Source organism: Homalodisca vitripennis, chromosome 5, assembly GCF_021130785.1.
Source record: "Homalodisca vitripennis isolate AUS2020 chromosome 5, UT_GWSS_2.1, whole genome shotgun sequence".
NCBI classification, from domain to species: Eukaryota; Metazoa; Arthropoda; class Insecta; order Hemiptera; family Cicadellidae; genus Homalodisca; species Homalodisca vitripennis.
In genome coordinates this window covers 29710480-29737032 of record NC_060211.1, presented here as the reverse complement: position 1 = coordinate 29737032, position 26553 = coordinate 29710480, and the positions used below count along the sequence as shown (strand labels likewise).

The window sequence follows — 26553 nt, the reverse complement described above, 5'->3', positions numbered from 1 at the left end:
AGACTGGTAGGCCTCATGGTGTGCTTCCAGGGTGCGCAAAAGGCTCTTGAGGCTTAAGTGTATGGTCAATAGGCCGCCCTATAGAATAAGAAGAAGAAGCCGAAGGTATAAAATAAATGAAACACGACAATAACCGACTAGACCCTAATGGTGTTATTAAGTGATCATTCATGCTGGGCACAAGGATCTGATCCTGATTGAAATTCAAGTCAACGGACGATAACCCAACAAAGGAAGTTCTTCCACTTCCATTAATGAAATGCACAGGAGCTGTAGTATATGTAAATGATCCTATTAGAGCTGATGTATTCGCGCCTGCTGGGCCCTCGAGGACAAGACCTGATGTATCTGTCAATGAACGCGTTCTGGACGTGACAGCTCATCTGTCAACGCTCTAATTATCCTAGACCCTCATTAGATTTGTCTTTAATAAATCCCTTCAATAATTATGGGTTTGCTTATCTCTCAAAATGGTTAAAAAATTCTACCTAGTGTCGTGATGGATTAGTTGTGGGCTAAAATCTAAGAATTTATTTTATGTTAACGCGTTGTTATATTCAAATCTTAGTGCATTGAATGAATAGAAGTCATAAATCCCTTGGAATCATTGTTGAGTAACGCGTTATCTACACTTCCCATACTAAGTAACACGAAAAATCAAGGACTAGCAAAACGAAATATCTAACACGCTGATGCTCACGCTTTTATAAGTAATTTGACCCTCATCTATCATTTTTTGAGGAAAAAATAATAGTACTTTCTATTTGAGATTTCTTTTTTTGGAAATTATGTAGAATAAGAGAGAAGATTGGATATTTCAAAGGAACATATTCGTATTAATGGAACACACTAAGATAATTGATACCACAAACAGATATACGTTATGGCACTACAAACTTGTAAAGAACTATGTTATGTGAAAGAACAAACTGCACAATGATCGTGAACTTCGTCTGATTCAGTTGATCGAAGCTGTCTTCAACCGAAGAAGATTCCTTGTTTATTGTATCGATAAGGCTAAGTTCATAGGGAAATTCTGTAAAATATGGGAGAAGATTTGATAGGTATTTCAAAAGAACAGATTGGTATTAATGGAACACACAAAGATAATTGATCTAAGTTAGAGCACTGCAATTTGTTGAAGATCTATGCAAAAAAACAAACTGCACAATGATAATGAATTCGTCAGATTCAGTTGATCGAAAATGTCTTCAGCCGAAGAAGATTCCTTGTTTATTGTATCGATCTTTCCCACTCTTTCATAGGCTAAGTAGTTTAACCCTCATCTTTCATTTTCTGAAGAAAAAATAGTAGTACTTTTTAAGAGATTCTTTTTTGGAAATTTTGCAGAATAAGGGAGAACATTAGATATTTCAAAGGAACAGATTCGTATTAATGGAACACAGAAAGATACATTGATACGACCAACAAATCTACGCTAGGGCACTCATTTTTTTGAAGATCTATGGAATTTAAAAGAACAAACTGCAACAATGATCAATTGGATTCAGTTGATCGAAACTGTCTTCAACCAAAGAAGATTCCTCTTTTCTTGATTCGATCTTCTAGGAAAAAGATCAACCTTTTGTAAATGGTTCATCTAGCATCGTTTGATAGTCGTTATTAATATGTTTAAGGATGTTCTAGACTTCGCAATCTCAGTGGTATTTGATATACTCGTTATCAAACTCTCTTATGTTCTTGTATTGATGAATACCAGTTCTATCAACAGTAGCGGCATTTCGTAACGAATGTTAAATGCAGAACTGCATCTTCGTAAGGGAGTTTGGTAAGATTATGTTTAGCCAGTTTTCACAGTCGTGGGGAGGGGGGGGGGTCCAGTCGCCGGACCGTATCACCTGACACCGGAGCCTCTGTAGGCCACATCCGGGCCCCTCTCAACTAGGTTCAAGTACCCGGCCTGTCTCTCGGCCTCGCGTCATACTATCAGAACACTAAAACCCATCCAGACCACTGAGCTTGTCCCAGACTTGCTTCCGGATGGCCAGACAACATGGGTAGGGTTCCACAACACCGAGATATACGGCAAAGACCATGATCACACCACATCAAAATTCGTTGCAGAAACAGGATTTTCCGGACATTTGCCATCGTTCAGTGAAACAAAAAATCAGCAATACTACGTTTCGAAATCTGCAATCTGATCTCTTTTTCAGGTAAGTAACTAACCTAATACATAATTACAAGCTAGGTTAAAATAAAAAAAATCATACCAAAGCGTTGTGGCACGCCTGTCAGGAATCACAACCACCATGTTGTGTGTCATCACACCAACATACGATCACAACCACTTACGACTGTTGGTAGACGAATGCAGACATATTGTGACCTGTATTTTGTAGTTCAGTTTTAATGATTAGTGTTGTGTATAGTTTTTTATTAAGTGAATGTTTTAGAGTTAGTGAAGTTGACACACAACATGGTGGTTGTGATTCCTGACTTAGGCGTGCCACAACGCTTTGGTATGATTTGTTTATTTTAACCTAGCTTGTAATTATGTATTAAGTTAGTTATGTACCTGAAGAAGAGATCAGATTGCAGATCTCGAAACGAAGTGTTACTGATTTTTTGTTTCACTGAACGGTGGCAAATGTCCGGAAAAATCCTGTTTCCTAAACAATTATAATGATACTGAACGTTTTGGTAAGTAAACCGATTCTTCTTTAGCCTTAAAATTTGGGTTTCTACGGCCACACATCTCTGAAAAAGTACTGAAGAGAAAAGGACCAATGTGGTACAAGAGCAAAGCAAAAAGTGATGATAACAAGTGAATTTGATCCAAAGTTTATGAAGTTCTAGATTGTGGTGGGTATTAGAGCTTCGGCCCGATATATCTATTCCAGATGGCCACTATTGGGTCGTACGCCAGGAGGTAAAGCAAAAATTGCTCACGCTCAATTTTTTTGCTATGGCTGAGACAAATGGGTTTTATTTTATATTTTATTTCCAAAACGAAGAAATATCTGTGATGTTTTGAAACCATATCCCAGATAGACTACTAGTTCCACACTGCAGTTTTGCAGGGACTCTTTATTTCTAGACCTCTTTCTTGCTTTCGATCACATGCCCAGATGATTTCGTATAGCAATCAATGACCAAAGAACAATCGGTAGCCTAATTAAAGAACAGCTGGTTTTATTTTCTGGATAATGCTGAACAACACTACGCTGAAGCTACTTTTCCAATGGCACTATTGGGTCAAACACCAGGAGGTAAAGAAAAAATTGCTCACTCACAGTTTTTTTGCTATCACTGAGGCAAATGAGTTTCATTTTCAAAAACGAAGAAATATCTAGTTCTACACTGCAGTGGTGGAAGGACTTTCTAGACTTGTGCGTTGAGAATCTGAACTAATGCATGAGTTAAACTGTAGTATATCCCACAGTTCTAAAGAAAGGTCTTCTCCTCGCTTTTGTTTCAACGAGAGGGGTTGTTCGTTTACCTCTCGAGCGGTTGGTGGCGATGGGATTGAGAGCACGTAGACCCTCTCTAGGCTGAGAGAGGACAATGGGCTGCAGAGAGGGCTGCGTCATCACTTACAATCCTTTTAATTAAAGAACACATGTCACACATGCAAGCAGACTTACTTCCCTTGCGCCCTTTACGCTCACGTCTTTTACGCATTTGTTGGGCTTGTTTTATTCAATGTTAGTTTTGTAATTTAAATAATTTTGTGAATGCTTACTTGTTAACACAACAAATCTAGGCGTGGCTACTGACTGACTGACTCACTCACTGATTGACTGACTCACTCACTGAGTACTGACTCACTAACACTTAAGTTTGGGATGCAGCTAACAGAAACATCTGTTCCAAAATTTGTGTTCATTTTGTAATGATTTCAGGGCTACATTGACGTTAAGTTTAATATGAATGTAAAGAAATGTAAAATATTCTACATTCTCAAAGAAGAAAGCATGAGGCTAAATGAACATTGTTTCCAAAGATAGACCCCATTAGCGGTGTATTCCAGAGCCGTCAATGCAAACTACACCTGGTGTTGTACAGCATTAGTAGCAGGGATAGTCAGTAATGTATCTCAGAGTGACGACATTTCACCACTATTTCCGCAATATTACTGTATATTATTCAACACTGCACCGTTCAAATTCAATAATTTACCGATACACAGACACAATGTTACGTAATAGTTGACAAGTTTTTTTATATTTACATTTTTCGCCAACTCTTATGCTTTAAAGTTGACGGACATTCACAATTTGGGAAAATATTGGTTAGTTATATCTAAGTTTTTATTCGTGTTTTATTTTTAAAGTTCTAAAACCCAATTTTAACATTTTACTACTTTGCATTGTTTTGCCAAACTTGAAGGTTGTGTTTACAAATGTTACGTTTGTACGTTCAACCTGATAAAATAATATATAACAAGTCAAGTGTATACTGTATATATTGATATATTATACCCTGCTACTTTAGAAACTGCCAGATCTAGGGTTCAGGAAGATCAAGGGAGAGAGAAATATAAGCAGATAGGACAGATAACTGATTCCCGGTACTTGAAGTGAAGTAAAGGGGGAATGGGCCAGCGGACTGCTTATCACAGAAAACAGGAAACGATGATGCTCATGCGATCTAGCGGTCAGAGTTTGCTATACTGTTGCCCAAGCTCAACCTTAACATGTCTTAACGTTGCCTTAACGTTGTAAGAATCTCTCGGACTCGGAAACGGTTCATAAATAGTCTACAACTGTTAGAAGTTCTCTCTACGATAACGAACCAAGGTCCCCCAATGGGAAGCTCCACTTTGAATATGATGATATAAATGGATATGTTCAAGGTCTTTGCGGGATTCGATAAGCACGAGAATAAAAATAACATTCACTTCATAAATTCTTTGTTTAAACATTGTTTTTGACGATGGAAGGATTGTGAAGGATACAGGATTTCCCAAACATTTGCTACTGTTCAGTGATACAAAAAAATCAGTAACACTACGTTTCGAGATCTGCAATCTAAATCTCTTATTGAGGTAAATAACTAACCTAACACATAATTACAAAACTATGTTAAATTGAACAAATCATACCAGAGCGTTGTGACGGGTAAGTCAGGAATCACAACCCACCATGTTGTGTGTCAACTTCACTAACTCTAAAACATGCACTTAATAAAAACTAAACACAACTCAAAATATTAAAACTGAGCTACAGAATACAGGTCACAATAGGTCTGCATTCGCCGACCAACCACATACTGTCGTCGTAGTGTTACTGATATCTTGTTTCACTGAACGATGGCAAATGTCCGGAAAAATCCTGTTTCCTTCACTTCATAAAATCGTTCCGTAATGATGCATAATCTGCAACTTAATGAATGCAACTTAAACGTTCCTAGAGTTCTATAACTAATCATAATTATTACAACAGGAAATATATTCGACCCTTCAGAAAATTGTTGGAATTACTTTGAGTATTTAGGAAGTTAGAATCGTTTCCCGACTCTTTCGAAAGGAAATTACTTTCAATCAACCCAGAAGTGGATCAGCTCTTTCCAAACCGGACTTGAACACACCCCTGGCACGAGATAAGACGAGCTGGGGTAATTAGTGGATGAAATCTGGCCCATTAGAGGAGGGGAGAGGAGGGTTGCCGCGGAAATATGCTGAGCGGGTCTATAACGGCTACTGTGAGATTATAATCAGGGTTGGGGACAGACACAGGGTGACGTAATAGGGCTGATTTGTAGTGGAAGGGTTTGTTTGGCTTTGCATGTATCTTTTCATGTACTCTCAGAGTCTAAAGATGGAAAATACGTGTGATTCTCAGAAGTAAGTCTGAAAATTAGTTGCTAATGGACAAAATATTAATAATGACATTAATCTATAAAAATTAGATGAAGTCTATTAATTTGGAATGACCTTCTCTTGTGAGTGAAATTTTAAACTCGTCAGTGTTCTATATCGTATATATTGACGATTCATACTAGTTGGGGTAGGTAGGGTTGACGATAATCGATATTTGATTACTTATGATTTGTGAGGCGTTACTTCCCATGTTTTTCTATACGCATTAAACCGAATGGACCTTTTAGGTCGATAGAACTAATTCTAGAGAAGCTTTGGTGACAAAATGTAGTAATCTGGCACCTAGTAAGAATCAACGATTTAAAATCTCTTACAAACTTAAAAATAAAAATAAAATTGATTTGAAACTGTATACATATTATTCCGATTTTCAGAACAACTGTCAGATTGATCAAAGTGGAAAGTTGGGTTATCTTTGCCATTGATTGTGCGTTATACATTAGACAAGTAAAATCTACAGATTAAATAAATCTTTACAAGCATTGTTTCGCTCAGCTGAGTTGAATAGTTGATCATGTCAGCACTTTTGAGTAAAGAATAAGGAACTGGTTAGAGCAGTTTTTGTCGGTACTATAACATCGGCAAATTATCCCGAACCCGGCCTCTAAGAATAAGTTTTTGCCTATCCGAATATGACTTCTGGACGATTGTTAAAGACTATTTGGCTGACATTGGATACGGGCACTCCAATTTACATGGTGACATGAGAAATGAAACAAGGACTGTAGTAAAAACCTAGAAGATAAGTTTTATTAGATACATAAGTTAACTATAAACATTCAGTTTACTTGAATCTAAAAAACAAATCAAGGAAAAGCTAATACAATTACATGTGAGCAATGCTGTACTAAATATTTATAACAGATGGAACATCTTAAAGGGATATCTGGAACAAGATCTGCACAGATCATCAATCAATCACATTTATTGAATCCTTGAACCAAGAATGGTTGTTGTATTTTAAAATGCTATGTTAAATTGCTACAATTTCTTATTCACTTGTTCAAATAATAATTTCTTCAGGATTCTCAGAAGCACCAGGATTCTCTAGTAACACATCCAAGAATTACGAACACCAAGACATCGACATCTTGTGGGACGAACATCTCAAACTTTACTACTAAACTATCTGGAATATTAGCATTGCTTAACTTAAATGTACTTATTTTTAAGATCATTATCTGAGTAAGTTATATTTGTTTTCACTATTGGCTAGTAGATTTTCCTGATTCTCTTAACATTATTTTATTAAGTTACGAGGATGTTTTAGAGACAGGTGTGTTTCCCCTCGTTGACGTTCGTTCCATTTTCATGTTAATCTGCAAGTGATCCATTTAATCGTAACTTGCATCAAGATAATTGTGGCATCTGCTTGTTCACTGCATGAAGTAGATTAAGGTAAACTATATTTTGTTACTTTTATATGCAGAATTGTTCATAAAAACTTCTTTTACAGCGCCAAAGTAAAGCGAAAGTAAAGGAAATAAGGAAGTGATCCTGAGTAAAGAACTTGTCATTACTCTTCATTTAAATTTTCATGAATTTCCTCCAGTGAATCGAACCAATATTTTCTCCAACCGTCTTTGCCATAGTATTAGATGACCTTTTAGTTAACGGTAACTCCAATCTCCAGAGTAACCAATCCTAAGTTCCAGTACTATTTCATATCCTTACTGGCTTTACTTACTAAATGTCATCAGAGTCTACAAGTGTATTTGTGGCCTTGAGGGTGAAACCTTTCCTATCAATAAATATGGTTGATTTTACCATTGTAACTGTAAATAGATGGTGGTATGAAATCTTACTGGAACTCTTTCACTTTTCAAATTCTATGTTTGAGTCTTTCTTGCTGTGGTGCCAAATATGTGCACCTAATGATTGCTTCTCCCGTAAGAAAAGTCATTTATAGTCTTTGACCTTTAAGTAATACACTTCACTCTTCCTAGTTCTTATCAAACTGTTCAATACCAAATTAAATGATGCGATGACAATTACATTGCCTCCTCGCTCTAATTTACATTGAAAACCCACCATAAAACACTCAATGATTAAACACAGATATTATGATTTTAATACATGGATTTTTCTTAAAATCCCTTTAGATGAAGGTCGTTATTTAGTGTTAGAAAACGATAGGGTGTAGTTGGACTATGCTCGTAAGTTCCCATACTTCAAACATTGCTTCAGTGAGGAACTCCTTAGAGTAGCTGGAGCAGTCTTCTAGTTCTTGGATTTGTGTGGGTTAAATACAGAATCAAACAAGTTAGGAGAGTATCGAAATTAGTGCCCATAAAGGGTACTATTCTGCATATCTGTCAATACAAATATCTTTGAACCTTTACGTTTTACAAAGGTCAGAAAAGCACTTCGATCCTTGTATGACAAAAACCGGTCCTGTACAAGACATAAATATTCGATGATGGGTTGAATAGCTCGAATCAACTTAACGATGCAAACGATTTCCAATGTCTAGGCGATAAACTGTCCAGCACATAGTGAGTCGGCAGAAAGCTGGGCGCCAGTGATACAAGACAGAACAAGCTGGTGATTATTTCCTTCTCTATAAGGACAATCACTAATGTGCCGACAGACTACAGAAGCAAGAGGAGAGGAATCTGGACCGGTTGCCGAGCCATATGGAGCTACTGGGAGTCGTCAGTCAGGGCTGCCACTACAGCCTCAGCTCGTGCTACTGCCGCAGAGCAGAACCGGGCATTAAAACAATTAATTACATTCCACCGACAAGTCCATTCAGTCCTTTTGTTAGCCGTATTTCAATGACTTTGAATAAAACATGTCAGCGGTGAGGTTTCTTTAAAACAATGCTACCGTAGGAATTTACATCTGGTCAGTAGGCCTAGACCAGAGACAATCAAACCTACTCAAATAAACAATGTAAACATTAGCAGTTTGCTGATTAAAGCCTGTGTGTCATCAAAACAAATTAATGTGACGGCAGGTAGGCTGCGAGAGTCACTTAAAACCTCTGGGGATCTTGAGACTATGGAGAAACTAAAAAGGCCTCACTGAGGTTAGTATTATAGTCAGTAAACAGAATTCGCTAGTGTTGCACTCAATAAATGGTAGTTTTTAGCTCTGGCCGTGTGGTAGCGCTGTGAGCTGTGTTCCAGTGAGACTTCTGTGGTCTTTGAAGTGTCTTTGTTGACCACATTCTATGTTGCTAACAACTAGAGTGACGAGTTACTTTAGTTTTCTTTTAACCAAGGAATCCGTTACAAGGCATTGTAACACAGATGGGAATGTATATTTAGATCCATACTGCCTGCAGGAGTAATGTAACAATACTAGCTTGCACTCCTTTTGATTCCAGAGTGTCCGAGAATCTTACAAATATTCGCTACAGTCATCAAAGGAAACCTTACAGGTAAACATAATTCAGATTTCGACTGCAAGAGAGTTATTGAATATTAATACTTTCATTATTAAGATTGGTAAACCTATCAAACCAAAAATACACATAATAACTGTTCTTAATATTGTCCAAGCCCCCCTGTAAGTAAATACAGATAGACTTTTGATTTCAATTTCTAAACAACTAAGATCATAATTATCCAAACGAGACTCAAATGTGAATTTGAATGGAAATTGAATTATTTACTGAGTGAAATAGAATCCATACTTGATTGATGGCAAGCAAGGAAGTCAAGTACTTTTACGTAGGGTTCGAACTACAGAGATTCCGATCTTGGCCACACAGGGTGACTACTGTAATCGAGGTTTGAATGCCAAATTCCATAGCATGTGAGGATACCCTGGACAAGGCTTCTTGTAATCAAAGGGGTTGGTGTAGACTTGGAAAGCCAAAAGTCCGATTTGAATCGATTACTTGTAGTTTCAACTGGTTCTCAAAATCTAATAAAAGTTCTCAAAATCGAATCATGCTGCGAGTCTCAGTGGATTTAAAATGGTGCAATTGATTTTGAGTTGAGTAACATTTTTTAAATATAATAGTCATAATCCTTCAACGGACCCTTCCTGAAGACAGAAAAAATACAAAAAAAGGTTTGGTTACTTCACGAGAAATTATAGACATTTGAAGTAGTCATTTTGGATCTTTTTATAATCAGGCCCAATGGAAAATGTCTCATGGTAAGGATTTCAAATTTTTACAGTAAGTACGTATGTGAAATATGACCAGAGGGAGTGACATATTTTTTATTTTGAGAAACATAAGTACATTTTTCCACCATGTTTAAAATGTTACGGAAAAATATTAATTTTGTATATTTTGGAATTAGAAATATGCCATTCTCTCTGAAAGAATGATATACCTGTATGACATTTGGAGTATTTAAATTGTAAAAAATGCATTCTTATCTGGAATCGTCTGCTTTGATCGACTGTCGCTAGAGCTAGCAGCATCTTAAGAGAATCAGATGAGATTATAAACTCAAATAATAGCTAAACAATCATGTACAAAAGGCTGAAATGTGTTTCATAATATTTTTTGAATGGGTGATGCCAGCTTCACACAACCCAAATGTAGCGCGGACAGGGTATAATGGAAAATATGCTCACTGATTGGAACATATTGACAAAGCAAATACAACAGCTTGTGAGCCATGACCTACCCTACTCTTTATCTCGTTACTGAAGCTTTAAATTAAACTCCCCCCTCACTAGAAGTCTTTGAAGGGGAGGAACCACGATTGTTAGGACCGACAGTCCTCACACAACATGTCCTCGTGCCCAACGCCGAACGGTACATGGCACACCGGGCATGCGATTCTGCCATCGACCGACACGCCCCTTTATTACAACAATAGTTGCTCTGTCATTATCCAAAACCGGAAGCGAGCGGCAGGAAATCACCCCAACCCCTCCGGAAACGAAGCGAACCGTACCGTCCTATACCGGAAGTCGAGGAAGTCTTGGACATTATTAATTTAACTTTGAAATGTCACCAACGTTTCACCTTTTGAAATAAAAAAATCGTACCTTATAAAGGATCTAGTTCCTGCTCAGATTCGAGTCTCTGTTATTCGACTGTACAGTGTTGAATAGTTCTTTATACAATTCTCTTACGACCTGAAAAGAACAAAGACACGGAAAACATACTCTAGGAGATGTACCTGTAATTGCAAAATCTGTTGGAAATTATCATTTATTGCCAACTACTTCATATGAAACGCACTGCAGTTTCAGTTTTAACATTTGTTTTCTGAACATGGTATTTCACAAGGATACCGAAATATCTCCAAGATTGTGTTTCGACTAGATACGAAAAAAATAAGATAAATAGTTATGAATATAGTATGAAACCAAAATGTAAAAGATTTATTTAACAATTTTTTTGTTTTCTTAGGACAAGAAGCTTAGAAAATTGCACCTAGTCCTTTAAGGACCTTTGCGCTGTTTCCGGAATGACAGGATACTCTGCATGGGTAAGGTTGGGGGTAGGAGCCGCCTCATGTGAAATTCATGAAGAAAAATGTAGGGCATTAATCTCAAGTCATGTCCCGTCAGGAGAAGGGAAAGTTAGCTCTGAACCAGCCTCTCCCGTCAAAGCAGGCAGGGGTGGCACACCCTTATGTCTAGGCTGGAAAAACCTTTGACTTTTAGGGAACGAGTCCTTCCAACTCCAACAGTCATCTCCCGCAGTTGACTAGACCTATCGAATTACCCTTGTACCCCAGAATCTTGACATTTGCGGTTAGTGATGTGCCACTCCTGGACATCCATAAGGTTGCCCAGATTGTGTGTGACACATCGGTTTTTGCTGTGCCCAATGTGGGTTCAACTGGAAGGAATAAACAAGCCAGAAGTGAACCCTCTGGGGAACTGAACAATTAAATAAGTCATAGTCCCTAGAAGTGTGAAACACAACGTATGTAGAGTTAAAGATTTTAAAATTTGAAACAGTAACTGATTGAAATGATGGTAATATTGGTAAATATGAATTATTAGAGTGATACCAGTAAACAGGCATGCTAAAACCCAAGAATCATAAATAAGGAAACACCTCACAAGCTATAAAGGAACCTAAATTACAAATAAAAGGATAACAACAAATCCTTAGGACCTGGATTGTATTAGAATACGTTTAATTACTATATTATTGCTAATGAACTTTAAAACAATCCATTTTACCTATCAGCTTATTTTAGTAATTGGATTATCAGTTTTAACTTTCGACCAATTTCCTTTAGTCAAAAACTAAAAAGGTTATGCCATATTTTGTGAAAGAATGCATAAAAGGTTTTAGCCCATGGGAGTACACATCCACTGCTGGTTTCGGATGCATTTTTTATAGTACCACTAATGAAAAAGTGTCATAACTATTACATTTTATTAAGTTGGCAATGCTGCTTACAACATTCAACACACCGTCTTTTGACATCTGCTCTTATTTTTTGTTATTGTTTACCTTGTGTGAACTGGTCCAGGCTAACAAAAAAAATCTTTTTTTTTTTTTTTTTACTTTAATTTATTTACAATCTGTTTATATACAACAAACAATAAGTAAATTTGATGATAAATCTTAAGGACATGGTTAATCAAAGTTCATTAACCTTAATTAACATAAACATTTAAGAGATTGTTCATCTTTAAAATCGATCAGCTAAGTTTAAGAAATCATGTCTTTTTAGCCGAAATTGATGGTCACTGTTGTCCAGCAGATTAATAGCCAAGTAGTTAGGATGAGAGTTTAATTTGTTTTGATACTTGATGCAGAACTTTGGAATTTCGTCAGTAACAAAAGGGATATTCGTGTCTCTGTGAATGACTTCATTACGAACATACCATGGGGCCTGTAATATCTTTCGGAGAACTTTAGATTGGAAACGCTGTATAATTTCAATATTTGATGTAGAAGCAACTCCCCACAGTTGAATTCCGTACGTCCAGATGGGCTTTAGAACAGTCTTGTACAACAACAGTTTGCTTTCTATTGATAAATGGGATTTGTTCCCAAAAATCCAATTTAGTTTTGAAAATTTTGAATTTAATTGGAGCCTTGATTAAACAATTCCCTAGACTAGGCATTTCTGAGGTTACTGCAACGTAAATTAAGGAAATATGGTAAAATACAATGTATTGACCAAATTAGGTATTACTCCTGGAAACCAATTTATTTAAAGAATAAAAAAAAAATCGGAAATTGAAAAGAAATAAATACAGAATCTCTTCTTTAGCAAAAAGGAAGCTGGAAGACCTGCAGGAGATCCCAGATAAATCTTCTTACAGAGCTATGACGAAAGTACTATAAAATTAAGGATTTGTCAATATTAGCTGTAAATAAATATAGAAACACTAATTTGGGAATAGTAAAAAAGTATTATTGTTGCAAAACTGTATTGATTTTATTTCGAAATTCAAAAGCATTTTGCCAACGTAACTAATATAACTATATAAATTATAATAATGATATACTATGTCAAAATATAGCGAAATTCCAAAATTGAGCGAATGCGTTTAAGATGTTTTCCAATCTAATCATGAATTTAAAAATTTAAATATACTATAAATATAACATGAATTCATTAGTAGTCAACATGACGCTGTAATTAAGTTACTTCCGTTTCACACATGTTATATACTCTGAAACGTGTACATAGCATTTTACGGCCGTTTCTAGATTGTTCTAATATTAAAGGTTTACACCTGAAATATATTCCATGTAATTGATGTAACAAAGAAATGTATCAGTTCTTTAATTTAAAAAATAGAATAGTTTTAGTAGAAAGTGTTTGAAACAGTATATGGTAATAATGTGATGGTATTTTTCCAGATTGGTAGAAATCATGTAGTAATTAAAGTAGAAATTATACAAATGAATAAAAAAAGGGTATTCTTCAATGATAAGAAAGTTAAATGTTGTTATCAAATGGAATTATACTGTCAAATTGTAATATACCTTAGTGTGGAACATGGTAAATTCAATGTCTTTGCCTCACGGCAAACACTTACTTATCGATTGCTACATTTGTCATATACGTGGACACTATAACCAACCTGTGACTAAAAAATTCATTAACAATTATCAAGCGTTTTCCTTTATGGATTTCCAGTAATTGTGTTTCCACGAAACACGAAAGGCCGCCCCTAATCAGTAATTCAAGCTATAGCGCACAGAAGCAGTATTTGAGCGTGAGTCACCCCGAGTTAGATGGCTGAGTAGACGCCAGTACACCTGTAACCAGACGTATAGACAGACGCGATGGTGTGGTGGGGGGGGGGGTGAGGGAGGGAAACACCCTTGCATCGACCCGCACCCTTCTACACCCTCTGGTGACTGTGCGTGCCACAGCGTCACAAGTCGTGCAAATATGTCAGCATTTATGTCAGTACATGTCCGTATGTCAGCCTAAAGTACTCTGTTTGTCTCAATAATTCACCAAATGGCTATAGGTATTATAGTACGTTGACTTTTCTCCCCAGCAGGGTTCACTTCTGGTTGGTTTATACCTGACAGAATAGCAAAAACCGATGTTTCGCATTAGGGCAAACCAATGAATACCAAGGAAAGGCACATCGCTAACCGCAAATGTCGAGGTATCGATATAAAAGGGTTGGTCGATAGGTCTAGTTTACTGCGGAGGAGACAGTCAGTGCAAGCCTAAACATGAGACAGTATTGCCCCTGTTTTGTCTGAAAGAGACTGGAACAAAGGTAACCCCTTCTTCCAATATGGCTGGGGTTATGCCCCATATCTCTCCATGATGGATGTACCAAGGAATATCGACAGAATGTGGCTTCTATCCGCTACCAAATCATCCTAAAGGTTTTGTAACTCGGAACTATCGCAAAGGTCCTATTACTAAATGCAAAGACAGGTTTTTCATCTTTCCCAAGTTGACTATTCAGATATCGCATACGTCGGGGAATTGACATTGTGTTGTCTAAGATCAGGGTGTATCGATACCGGAAATATTCCAATGAGCTACCCTACATTCGCTCTCACCACTTATTTGAGCATTTGCCAATGGCGCAGTGTAGTGGATACGGCGATTATCGCAAGATAACCGGATCAAGCAACGTCGAGCGTGGCTGCTGCTTGGATGGGTGACCGCTGAGCGATCCTGTCCTTGCAAGCAGCCCGCCTGCCCGGCCATTGGTGGTGGTTCGGAAGTCACCTTCAAGCTGTAGGTCTCTAGGTTAAGTGTTGGAGAGAGCTTACTAGCCCTAACTTCCCCTGGAAAAATAAGACATTCGTTGTCTTTGATCCAAGGCCTTTTATAGAATTATAGGGTTTGACGGCGTGGCCTTAAAAATTGTTCTTATGATGGTATAAACACTTGGTTCATACATGAAGTTACTGCATTAAGTGAGTTGTAAGCCACGAAAGTGTCCTGGAGTCTCTCTTGGATTCTCTATTATAAATACAACATGGAAGGGAATAATGTTACATCAGAGCGCAGATCACTTAATAATTTTGAGCGACGTTTCAGCTGGTGAGAGGAACCGCAACATGGGTTCTTCGAAGTAGATGTGTTTTTTTGTGTGTGTGAAATATGATGATGACCACGTGGCTAGCGTTGGGTCAGGGTCCACCCAACCCACATATGGTAAAGCACCTTCAAATAAAGGAAGCAGCACCCTTTCTATCAGTCATTTCCTCTGTCACTATCACCCCTTTTCCTTTTTATCTGTTTTTGATAGTTGCATTGTTCACAAATATATTAATGCTTTGTTCTAAATTTAAGTCTGTGCATTTTAATAGCTAACCCACTCTTTGGTTAAGGCTATCACTCGAAGGGCTGGAGATATTTCATTTCTGTAAGTTTGCCGGTCTGTGTCCGCATGATAGAAATAGACTTATAAAAACTGTTGACGATTGCGATACGATGTAATAATTGTTAAAAGAATGCAATAAAGAGATTATTATTATTATTATTATGACATCTTGAAAACGAACGAACTTGTAAAGTAAACATTTTGCACGAAGCTTCATTTCTATACAAGGAACATCGATTTGGCAGAGCTTCAGTGAGTATTTTTACGTTGGTCTTAAGAGTAACCATGATGGCAAAGGAGAAAATCATAGAATAAACACATTTCTAAACATAGTGCTCAATCGTATATAATTTTAACACGCAATATTTGGTGGATTTGCTGGTAAGACTTGATTTCGTAACATTCTTTTTGGTCCTTCAATAGTCTGATGCATCAGTTTAGAAGACAAGATAAAGTTTCTTCGATGATGGATATTCCTCCATGGAATTTGGATGAGGTTATCAAAACCTATAATTCAGTGTGATATCTCGAGAATGAAATGAGCTTTATACTTGAGCGAGGCCTCTTTACGCGAGATGTACTCGTAGTTTGATGTATTTCTAATCTACCTTGTGTATATAATGAATTAATAAATCCGTGTATAACCCAGAATAACCCAGATTTGACTAGTGAGTACCCTTTTGGTTTCCGTTAGCCTTTGGAAATGGATTAATTAATGTGCCCGAGAAAGGTTCGCTATAGCCACATTGTTCTTTAACCATTCACGAATTGGTTTAAAACCCTGTATACTGTACATATCACGTTGTAGTCTTTGGCTGAACGGCACAGAGAAATAAAGAAAACATGAAAACATCACAAGAAAAGTTTAAGTTCACATTTAAGGTTTGCGTATGCATGCACTGAAGTTAAAATCAATGAGCCAAGCAGCATGACGAAAAATCTGAGCCAGACGACTCAGACAAGTTTGGAAATGCTATACTCACTTCCGTTGGAAACCGATTCGCAGTATTCATGAAACTACTCAACCTGTAATTTTCCTGTTCAACAAGCCAAAACTAAACGGGTACAGTTTACAAGCGTAATTGATTAAAATTAGAGGGTTACAAGCGGTGACAAACAGGAAACAGATGGTCAGCGTCAGCGGCACGGCGTCCACGTGCTTGACTCCCGGCCCCTTGCGTCGAGCGTTTTATAGCCATAACAGATATTGGGGGGAGGGGGTAATCCAACCTATCCTGATCTGATTTGATCCCAAGATCCCTGGTGATTTGGGGTAGATTACGAAACAACATCGAATTGGTTTCTAAAAACCTTAAAATTCAACCTCTTCCTTCACTATTGTTCCATAATATCCTCAGCCCTCTACAGTAATCCAACCTATCCTGATATGATTTGATTCCAAGATCCCTGGTGATTTGGACTAAATCACGAAACAACATCGAATTGGTTTTCAATTTGTGGTTAAAACATTAAAATTCAACATCTTCTTTCACTGTTGTTCCATAATATCCTCAGCCCTGTACAGTGATAACTGTTCATAAATCGTTACAACAGAGTCCAGAAGGAACCGAAGAATCGTAACAATGGAGCTATCGCCCAGACGGACTGCCAATTGACCTTTTGACTTTGCGAAAAAAGCGCATATCGAATAAAGCCCACATATAGATATTTGCATACAAAACGCACAAGGGTCAATGTGACCCTTAGTTTGTATTAGGGCAGGGGTGACGATTCCAGGAAATGAATACTTGGAGGTGAGTCATCACGCTATACAATGGCTCAGCTACATTCCTCCTGACCATCCACCTCAGTTCACCCCATCCTTCAGGTGTGTCATCACGTAATACAATACCCAGGGGCATTTCAGATTGGTTCTTCCCGACCTTAGATCATGTCCCAGATCGTGCAATATTTTCCGATATTTTCTCCAGGAGTTATGTGGCTCCTTCGGCGGCCCCCCGCTCTTCTGTCAGAAAGCTAGACGGACTCCTATTTGACCTTTTGATCCCAAAATCAATAACGTTTTCCTTGCTTCAAGAACAACCCATGTACCAAGTTTCAACTCTCTAGGACCTTTCTAGCAAGACTTATCACACATAGGGAGGCGCACAGACAGAAAGCTAGACGGACTCCTCTTTGACCTTTTAATCCCAAAATCAATAACGTTTTCCTTGCTTCAAGAAGAACCCATGTACCAAGTTTCAACTCTCTAGGACCTTTCTAGCAAGACTTATCACACATAGAGAGGCGCACAGACAGAAAGCTAGACGGACTCCTCTTTGACCTTTTAATCCCAAAATCAATAACGTTTTCCTTGCTTCAAGAACAACCCATGTACCAAGTTTCAACTCTCTAGGACCTTTGTAGCAAGACTTATCACACATAGAGAGGCGCACAGACAGAAAGCTAGACGGACTCCTCTTTGACCTTTTAATCCCAAAATCAATAACGTTTTCCTTGCTTCAAGAACAACCCATGTACCAAGTTTCAACTCTCTAGGACCTTTGTAGCAAGACTTATCACACATAGGGAGGCGCACAGACAGAAAGCTAGACGGACTCCTCTTTGACCTTTTAATCCCAAAATCAATAACGTTTTCCTTGCTTCAAGAAGAACCCATGTACCAAGTTTCAACTCTCTAGGACCTTTGTAGCAAGACTTATCACACATAGGGAGGCGCACAGACAGAAAGCTAGACGTACTCCTCTTTGACCTTTTGATCCCAAAATCAATAACGTTTTCCTTGCTTCAAGAAGAACCCATGTACCAAGTTTCAAGTCTCTAGGACCTTTCTAGCAAGACTTATCACACATAGGGAGGCGCACAGACAGAAAGCTAGACGGACTCCTCTTTGAACTTTTGATCCCAAAATCAATAACGTTTTCCTTGCTTCAAGAACAACCCATGTACCAAGTTTCAAGTCTCTAGGACCTTTCTAGCAAGACTTATCACACATAGGGAGGCGCACAGACAGAAAGCTAGACGTACACCTCTTTGACCTTTTGATCCCAAAATCAATAACGTTTTCCTTGCTTCAAGAAGAACCCATGTACCAAGTTTCAAGTCTCTAGGACCTTTCTAGCAAGACTTATCACACATAGGGAGGCGCACAGACAGAAAGCTAGACGTACTCCTCTTTGACCTTTTGATCCCAAAATCAATAACGTTTTCCTTGCTTCAAGAACAACCCATGTACCAAGTTTCAAGTCTCTAGGACCTTTCTAGCAAGACTTATCACACATAGGGAGGCGCACAGACAGAAAGCTAGACGTACTCCTCTTTGACCTTTTGATCCCAAAATCAATAACGTTTTCCTTGCTTCAAGAAGAACCCATGTACCAAGTTTCAAGTCTCTAGGACCTTTCTAGCAAGACTTATCACACATAGGGAGGCGCACAGACAGAAAGCTAGACGTACTCCTCTTTGACCTTTTGATCCCAAAATCAATAACGTTTTCCTTGCTTCAAGAAGAACCCATGTACCAAGTTTCAAGTCTCTAGGACCTTTCTAGCAAGACTTATCACACATAGGGAGGCGCACAGACAGAAAGCTAGACGTACTCCTCTTTGACCTTTTGATCCCAAAATCAATAACGTTTTCCTTGCTTCAAGAAGAACCCATGTACCAAGTTTCAAGTCTCTAGGACCTTTCTAGCAAGACTTATCACACATAGGGAGGCGCACAGACAGAAAGCTAGACGGACTCCTCTTTGAACTTTTGATCCCAAAATCAATAACGTTTTCCTTGCTTCAAGAAGAACCCATGTACCAAGTTTCAAGTCTCTACGACTATTCTACCAAGAATAAGAAACGATGTCAGGAAGAACCTGTCGTTGCCGGGCCCTTAACTATGCAAAGTGATCCAGTAGACCTCTGTAAAATTCTAACATTGACACAGACACGTATTTCGCACCGTTGAGAAATGAATGACAGTGTTTGTACAAACCGTACGAGTACAGCCACCTCTGTCAAGTAACTATATTGGGGTTGTAGAGGGGTTATTGATGGGAAGCGTCAACCATGACAAATTGACGGGAGTGCCAGTCCAGCAGCATAACATAACCTCTGACATGGTGGTGACGTATGTCATCGGTAGCGACCATATACGATGACTAATGAACTAGTTAACGTTTATTACTTCCTCCCCCTCTCAACTAAAAAAAGGAACAACTGAAAAGATCGCTTAGTAACATTTGTGAAAAGGAAAAAAAATACACTATCCAATGTAGCTAAAAATTTCCGTCTGTAAAACGTCAATTCTTCAATAGATAAATAAACACAATGAGCATGTTTGTTCTTGCCGATGACAGAATTGTGAAGGAAACAGGATTCTTCCAAACATTTGCTTCATTCAGTGATACAAAAATTCAGTAACACTACGTTTGCTATTGCTACGTTGCTAACTACGTCGCTTTGTTATGGTTTGTTTATTTTAATCTAGTTTGTAATTATGTGTTAGGTTAGGTATTTACGTGAAGAAGAGATCATATTGCAGACCTAGAAACGTAGTGTTACTGATTTTTTTGTATCACTGAACGGTGTCCGGAATGTCCGGAAAAATCCTGTTTCCTTCACAATGGCCAGTCATAAGAAAAGGACAAATAGATTACATATTACTCCAGTAACCCATTCTGGAACTGGTCATCATTAATACGTTGATTGTTTGAATTATTGATTTCCGTACAACTTGTAAGGTGTCTCGGTGGGGTTCTAAGGTAATTAAATGTTCTAGGGCTTGGTATGCTATGCATTAATGTTTAAAATCCTTCTCATTTAGACTATCCTGACATCTGGATTGGAGAACAAAACCATCGAATCTTATTCACAGCCTTTCAACTTTGTTGACTTTCAGCTGAGCAGAAAAGTGGAAGTTTCATCCGCTGTAAAAGTAGATCTAATTTTAGATCAATCAGTGAGAGGTGTATCGTGAGGCCTGAAGCACGCCAAGTCTTTCCAATAAGCAAATGGCGGGACTACACCCTGTTATCAAGGTAGCCTGTAGGGCCACCCTGTAGGGCCATTCTGTAGGGCCAGCGATTATCGATGAACTACAAATTCGACACGGTGAGCGAATTGATCATGGGTTATTAAATAAATTATTATGAGTATATATAATTGTCTTTATTTTTCGTAGCCTGCTACTTGAAAAGCATGAGAATAATGATGAAGAAACGATAGCCTACTTGGAGAGCATGAGAATTATGATGAAGAAACGAGAGCCTACTTGGAGAGCATGAGAATTATGATGGAGAAACGAGAGCCTACTTGAAGAGAATGAGAATTATGATGAAGAACCGAGAGCCTACTTGAAGAGCATGATAATTATGATTTATGATGAAGAAACGAGAGCCTACTTGAAGAGCATGAGAATTATGATGAAAAACTATAGAGATACTTGAAGAGCATGAGAATTATGATGAAGAAACGAGAGCGTACTTAGAGAGCATGAGGATTATGATGGAGAAACGAGAACCTACTTGAAGAGCATGAGAATTATGATAAAGAAACGAGATTCTCGACGAAAAGGATTATTAATGTGAGTTGAATATTATTTCAGTGTGAACATTTGAATCTACAATCATTAATAGGATAATTTTAAATACAGCCTTATACTAAAGTAGATGGTCATAGCAGTAAACTGTACTAATGTGTGGATATCGACGAGAAAACTCTCTGGTAGACAATTCTTAAGCTTTTTAACATTAATGTTAGTTTTTTTTTAAATTTAGAAACATGACCTTACTCATAGTATCAAAGCTATACAACCTTTTCCTGCACAAGCTACATTTCTTAATGTAATACTATATTAGGTTATTTGTATAGGTATTTCACGTTGCTGATAGCATTGAACTTTAAACTTTAGCAAAATAAAGAGGTGAAACTTTGAGCTGTATACCATAAGAACAATGTTTTAAACTCCAAAATACTTATGCTCTTATTTTTAGTTGCAGAACCATGAGAGGTGTCTCATTTTAAATATATGATTACAACACATATCCAGTCGTTCTAAATTGCACTTTTAAAAGTTACAAATGATGCAGTAAAAACATTATTAAGATTTGCATTTGAATAACAAATGCAAATATCTCACACCAATAAATGACATAAAAGTGTTTGAGTTTAACAACGTTCTCGTGGAGTTAAAGTTTCTTGAATAGTTAATTCTTTAAATTAAAGTAATATGTACTTAAAAGTAGTTCTTACCATTGTATCAGGAAAGACTCTTCCTAAACAATGACATTTTAAACTAGATAACTGTATAGTTGTTATATGTTTGCTAGTTTTAGTTAAGTAGGGGTAGTTGAGGAAGAGGCAAAGAGGCAGAAAGAAAATTAAAATTATTCTGACAGAGATTTACTTTTTTCTAAAACGAAAACACTGATTTATGAATGGTAGATTTAAATTGCTTACTTCAAGCCATATCTATGGCGATATTCTATGCCGGCGGAGAAATATCGCTCTACGCACAAGCGAGCGTTTTTGAAGACGCAGTTGCGGGTTAAATCTTTGAGTATACTTTTTAACTAGTGAAACGTATATGATCAAAGAAGAAACGCGCGTGCAACATTCTGTGTCCACGAGCGCGTGCACACGACTTTTTTTCGCTCAGGCGGTCTTACGTTACTAGCTACCCAATGGCGTTTCTCGAGCAAAGGCGTAACATTGGTTATTGTAAAACTCATCATTGAATCACGCTTATTTAAAACGCGCGATCGGTATCTTGGCATAGAAAAACTATAATTTAGTCTGAAGACCAAAAGAGTTTCACTAGTTGTAATCTAAATTCGGACAGTTTAAAATCTATTCAAAAAAAGGCCGGGATTAGTGTGAAACCCTTGGATTATGCTGAAGAACAAATATGGGGCAACTATTATGTTATCAAGAACAAAGTGCCTTAGAATAGTTCAATTCAATTCAAAAAAACTTTATTGAACAAACATTTTTTAACATTTTATCATTCCCCATGTGCACTCGCCCACAAGCCCTTTGTTAGTTTACTGGGTAAATTTCGTAGTATTATAGACAGTACATGATTAGTCATTCGTGTGTCTTTTCAGGCAGAGACAAAACATTTCGCATTTCTAAATCTTATCGAAAAAACTTAAATACAACATGCTGATTCATATCAATGATTTTGGAAATCGTCAAAAAGGATAAAACGATCGTCCTCGCGAGTAAACGAATTTTTCCCTATCTACACAAAACGGACACTAAAATCGGCGTGTTTAGATAATTCTGATCAGGTTTGAGGCGAACCAAATGGACAACATATTGCAACACTAGAGTAATTATAATTTAGATTTAGGTTAATAAATTGAATCATTCGATTAAATTATTTCTCGCTATTGTATGTAATTAATTACGCTAATTAGAGTACCATGTCGCTAACTACAAATAGGAGAGTCGTGCAGGCCAGTTTTCAAAACATCGCAATTGTTGACTTTGCCAAGTCTCTGCATTTAAAAAACAACGCCATATTGTATGTTTAAATGTACCTTGACCTACGGACGAGATGTTCACTCGTACGAGACAAGAGGCAGAGAAAACTACCGAACCAGGAGACACAGGACGGTAGTTTATTTAACGTTTGCTCTCACAGGCCGGGAGGGGTTCGTCTCGTCAACAGCTTGCGAAATTGAGATTTCAAATTCACCTACGTTTGAAGCATTTAAAACTCGAACGCGTTTTATAGTGTGAACGAGTTTATTATGAGTTATGTTGGACTTACTCCCGATTTGAAGTGGGAAAAAACCGGCGATGAATGGAAAAGAGCGAGTGTAAAAATGTATGTATAAATGTGAGTTCAATGTGGCATGTGTGTCAAAATTATTCAGAACTCAACGTTTGCTATACAAATTTACTTTTTGTCTCCACAATAAATATTTGACTATAAAGTAGTAGAAATGGAACTAGCGATACTCGAATTTTCTCCAATCCATGCATGGGTAGTTAGTGTTAGGCTAATGTAAAGTCTGCTGGGTTCAGTATTTTTAATTAAAATAGTAAATAAATAATATGTTGGGGCTTTATCCAAGACTGCGTTACTCATAAACTGTTTTTCATATGACTTGGAAGGTTATTGGTGCATGAGATCCAAAGGATAATGCAGTTTTGTTCTCTTCTGAAAAAGAACCCCAACTGGCAGAAGTATTGACAAAACAATGTAAATTTCATGAACATACATTTTTGAATGAATTTCCATTCCAATCGTAGAAACGGTCAGGGAAATTTACTACGCCAAAAACTACAGTACCTATTTCACTTGAAGTATAAAATAAAAACTAATTCTTTGTTTAAAGTTTATTTTTTACGATGGAATTGTGAAGGAAACAGGATTTTCTGGACGTTTGCCATCGTTCAGTGATACAAAAAAGTCAGTAACACTACGTTTCGAGATCTGAATCTGATCTCTTCTTCAGATCTCGAAACATAGTGTTACTGACTTTTTTGTATCACTGAACGATGGCAAACGTCCGGAAAATCCTGTTTCCTTCATAAAAACTATTACGAATTTTGAAATACAAAATCATACATTTAGATAACATAGTTAAACAAAATAAATTCTTTTGTAGTTAAGCAAAACAGTTCCCTGGACCATTTTATTGTACAGAATACAGTAGTAAAAACCGAGGATGTAGATCATCACGCCTCCTCCACCATAACGAGAAAAATAAAATTATGGTTTGACCTTGAAATCCTAATCCTGTTTTCTCAAGCTCTCATTCTCCAAATTAAAATTTCTCTCTTCCAATATTTTTACACGCATATCTTGAATTTTTTTTATCTAGATATTAAAAACATACTCTGTTAATTTTTGCAGGTATGGCAACTGAATCTTAAAATATCTATAAACATACAAATACTGTGTTGGTTGATATTTTTACCTAAAAGTACATAGTTCTAATGTTGAATAGAATGATGTTGTTACAATAGTGATATATTTTACCTGTTAGTGATGGAAGTAGTTTTGGAGGGAAAATACACAGCAGCACAAGGAAGGGGTGGCCGCACTAGCACTGTACCGGGACACTACTGTGTAACGAGGGGGTAAGTAATTCACAACACAGCGTAATCATTAAAGCGCACCTTCAAATAAAACAGGTTATGCCAGCGGCGGAGAGCGTACCGGCAAAGTTAAAGGGCTTCGGTAGCAACTGTGCAGTCTGTGTGTGAGAGCTTTGCGGTGGCGAGAGGGGCTACTCTGCGCTCGCTCCCCTCCCCACAGGGCTATCTCCTTCTCACTCCCTCCAGGGGGGTACCGGTAGCTTTGTCCTTGTCCCTCCCGCCGGCTCACCCGTCCCTCCATCCCGCCGAGTGCGCATGCGTTAGCACCCCTCGTATAGTCTGCTCTGCTAAAAACTGCAATCACACTACGACTTCCCTTCAAACCGTGTGTAAAATGTTCCGTATTTCAGAAATGTTAAATAATTTAGCAGTGTAAAAATTATGGGTGGACTTTCTCAAGGATCATCATTGGGCCCAACACTTTTTAAACGTTGAAACTTTTACAAACTAAACATTATAGCTTCCTCGCAGTGACGCATCATAAATTAAGTATGGGATGAATCCAGGTGGTGAGGAGGAAGGGAAAAAGCCCTTTGCCTTAAGAAACTATTCAAAAGCTGAACAAATAGGTCCGGTTTTCTAGAAATTTTTATTCGGGACCTGGCTTTATATCCTTCTTGAGGGTCCCAATCTATAGATTGCGTCAAGTCACCAACAAAGCTAGCTGCTTCACGTATGGATATAGAGCGATACGTACAGTTTATTTTTATTAGTAAATTTGTTTGTAAAGGGATATGTACTGTACATCTGTGTTTATGACAGACTAGTCCCTTGATGTGTTGATGTCCTACGTCTTTGACTTTTACCTTTGTTTCTTTGCTCTTTATGATGTTGCTTTTTGTTTAAATCGTTTATAAGGCAGCAGTAAAATTTGAAGGTTACAAGCCAATGCAGTAGAAAGGCCGTGCCTGAACATTGGATTATATATATATATAAATTATATATAAATTATATATATATATATATATATATATATATATATATATATATATATATATATATATATATATATTATATATATATATATATAACATTATTACATTTCTATTTCTTTTATGTTATTAAATTACACAATTAACAACAAATTTATTATATAAATAAATATTCCTTGTATTATGCAAAATTATTTACTTTTAGTAATTAACAATAATTAGTTTTATTCACATATGATGTTTCTTTTGTTTGTTATTTTTTTAGTATGTATACACCTTTATATCTGTAGAAAATGTCGTATTTTAGACGAAATATAGAGAATTTTCATGTTTAATTTTTCTGTTTTCATTGAAGTCACTATTCTTGTCATATTATTTTTAGCATTGCCTTTGTGTTAGATTTTATTAACTTCAACTGGATCTAGGATTTCACGACGTATTATCCAGGGCCGTACCAATAATTTAATTTTGTAGGGGGTAATAGTGTAGACTAAATCTAAACTATATAATGTTATTTTAAATTATCAGTAATAACACTCATGTATGATTAATAGGTACACATTATACAATCAAATGTAAATTTCAAGTACTATTTAATATGGCAGAATCTTAGAATTTCGTAGGAGAATTTATGCTTCATATTTCAGTGGGGACGGGTGACAAAGAACGGAACTGTTCTGTTGGAATCGTTGTGTACTGATAACTGCTGCGTTCTAGAACCGTTCTCAAGAACTAGCAGTTCTGTAATTCCGCAGTTTCAAGTAACCATAATAACTCGACTATTAGCCTACGATTCGCAATTTCACCGCTGAATGTTTTAGCACTGCTGGAGAACCTCTGGCTACGCCCATGGCTATATTCACCATGTCTTGTTAAATACGTTCTCGTTCGTCTATGCCGCTCAATTCACGAATAAATTGTAATTTAACAAACCAAATTGAAGGTCACAGTTAGTCGTTATTTTTTGGAGCGTAAAATGTTTTTGGGAAGAAAAAGGCGAACACGGGAAAAG

The 26553-nt window shown here is 37.2% G+C and overlaps 1 protein-coding gene across 1 annotated transcript in view; it reads right to left on the bottom strand.

Moving 5' to 3' along the window:
* Positions 1–24750, bottom strand: part of LOC124361907 (neurotactin-like) — a 79265-nt gene extending 54515 nt beyond the window's left edge. Inside the window, exon 1 of the mRNA XM_046815967.1 lies at positions 24491–24750. The gene's annotated coding sequence lies outside the window, so the exon portion shown is untranslated. The remainder of the gene's footprint in view (positions 1–24490) is intronic.
* Between the last annotated feature and the right edge of the window lie 1803 nt (positions 24751–26553).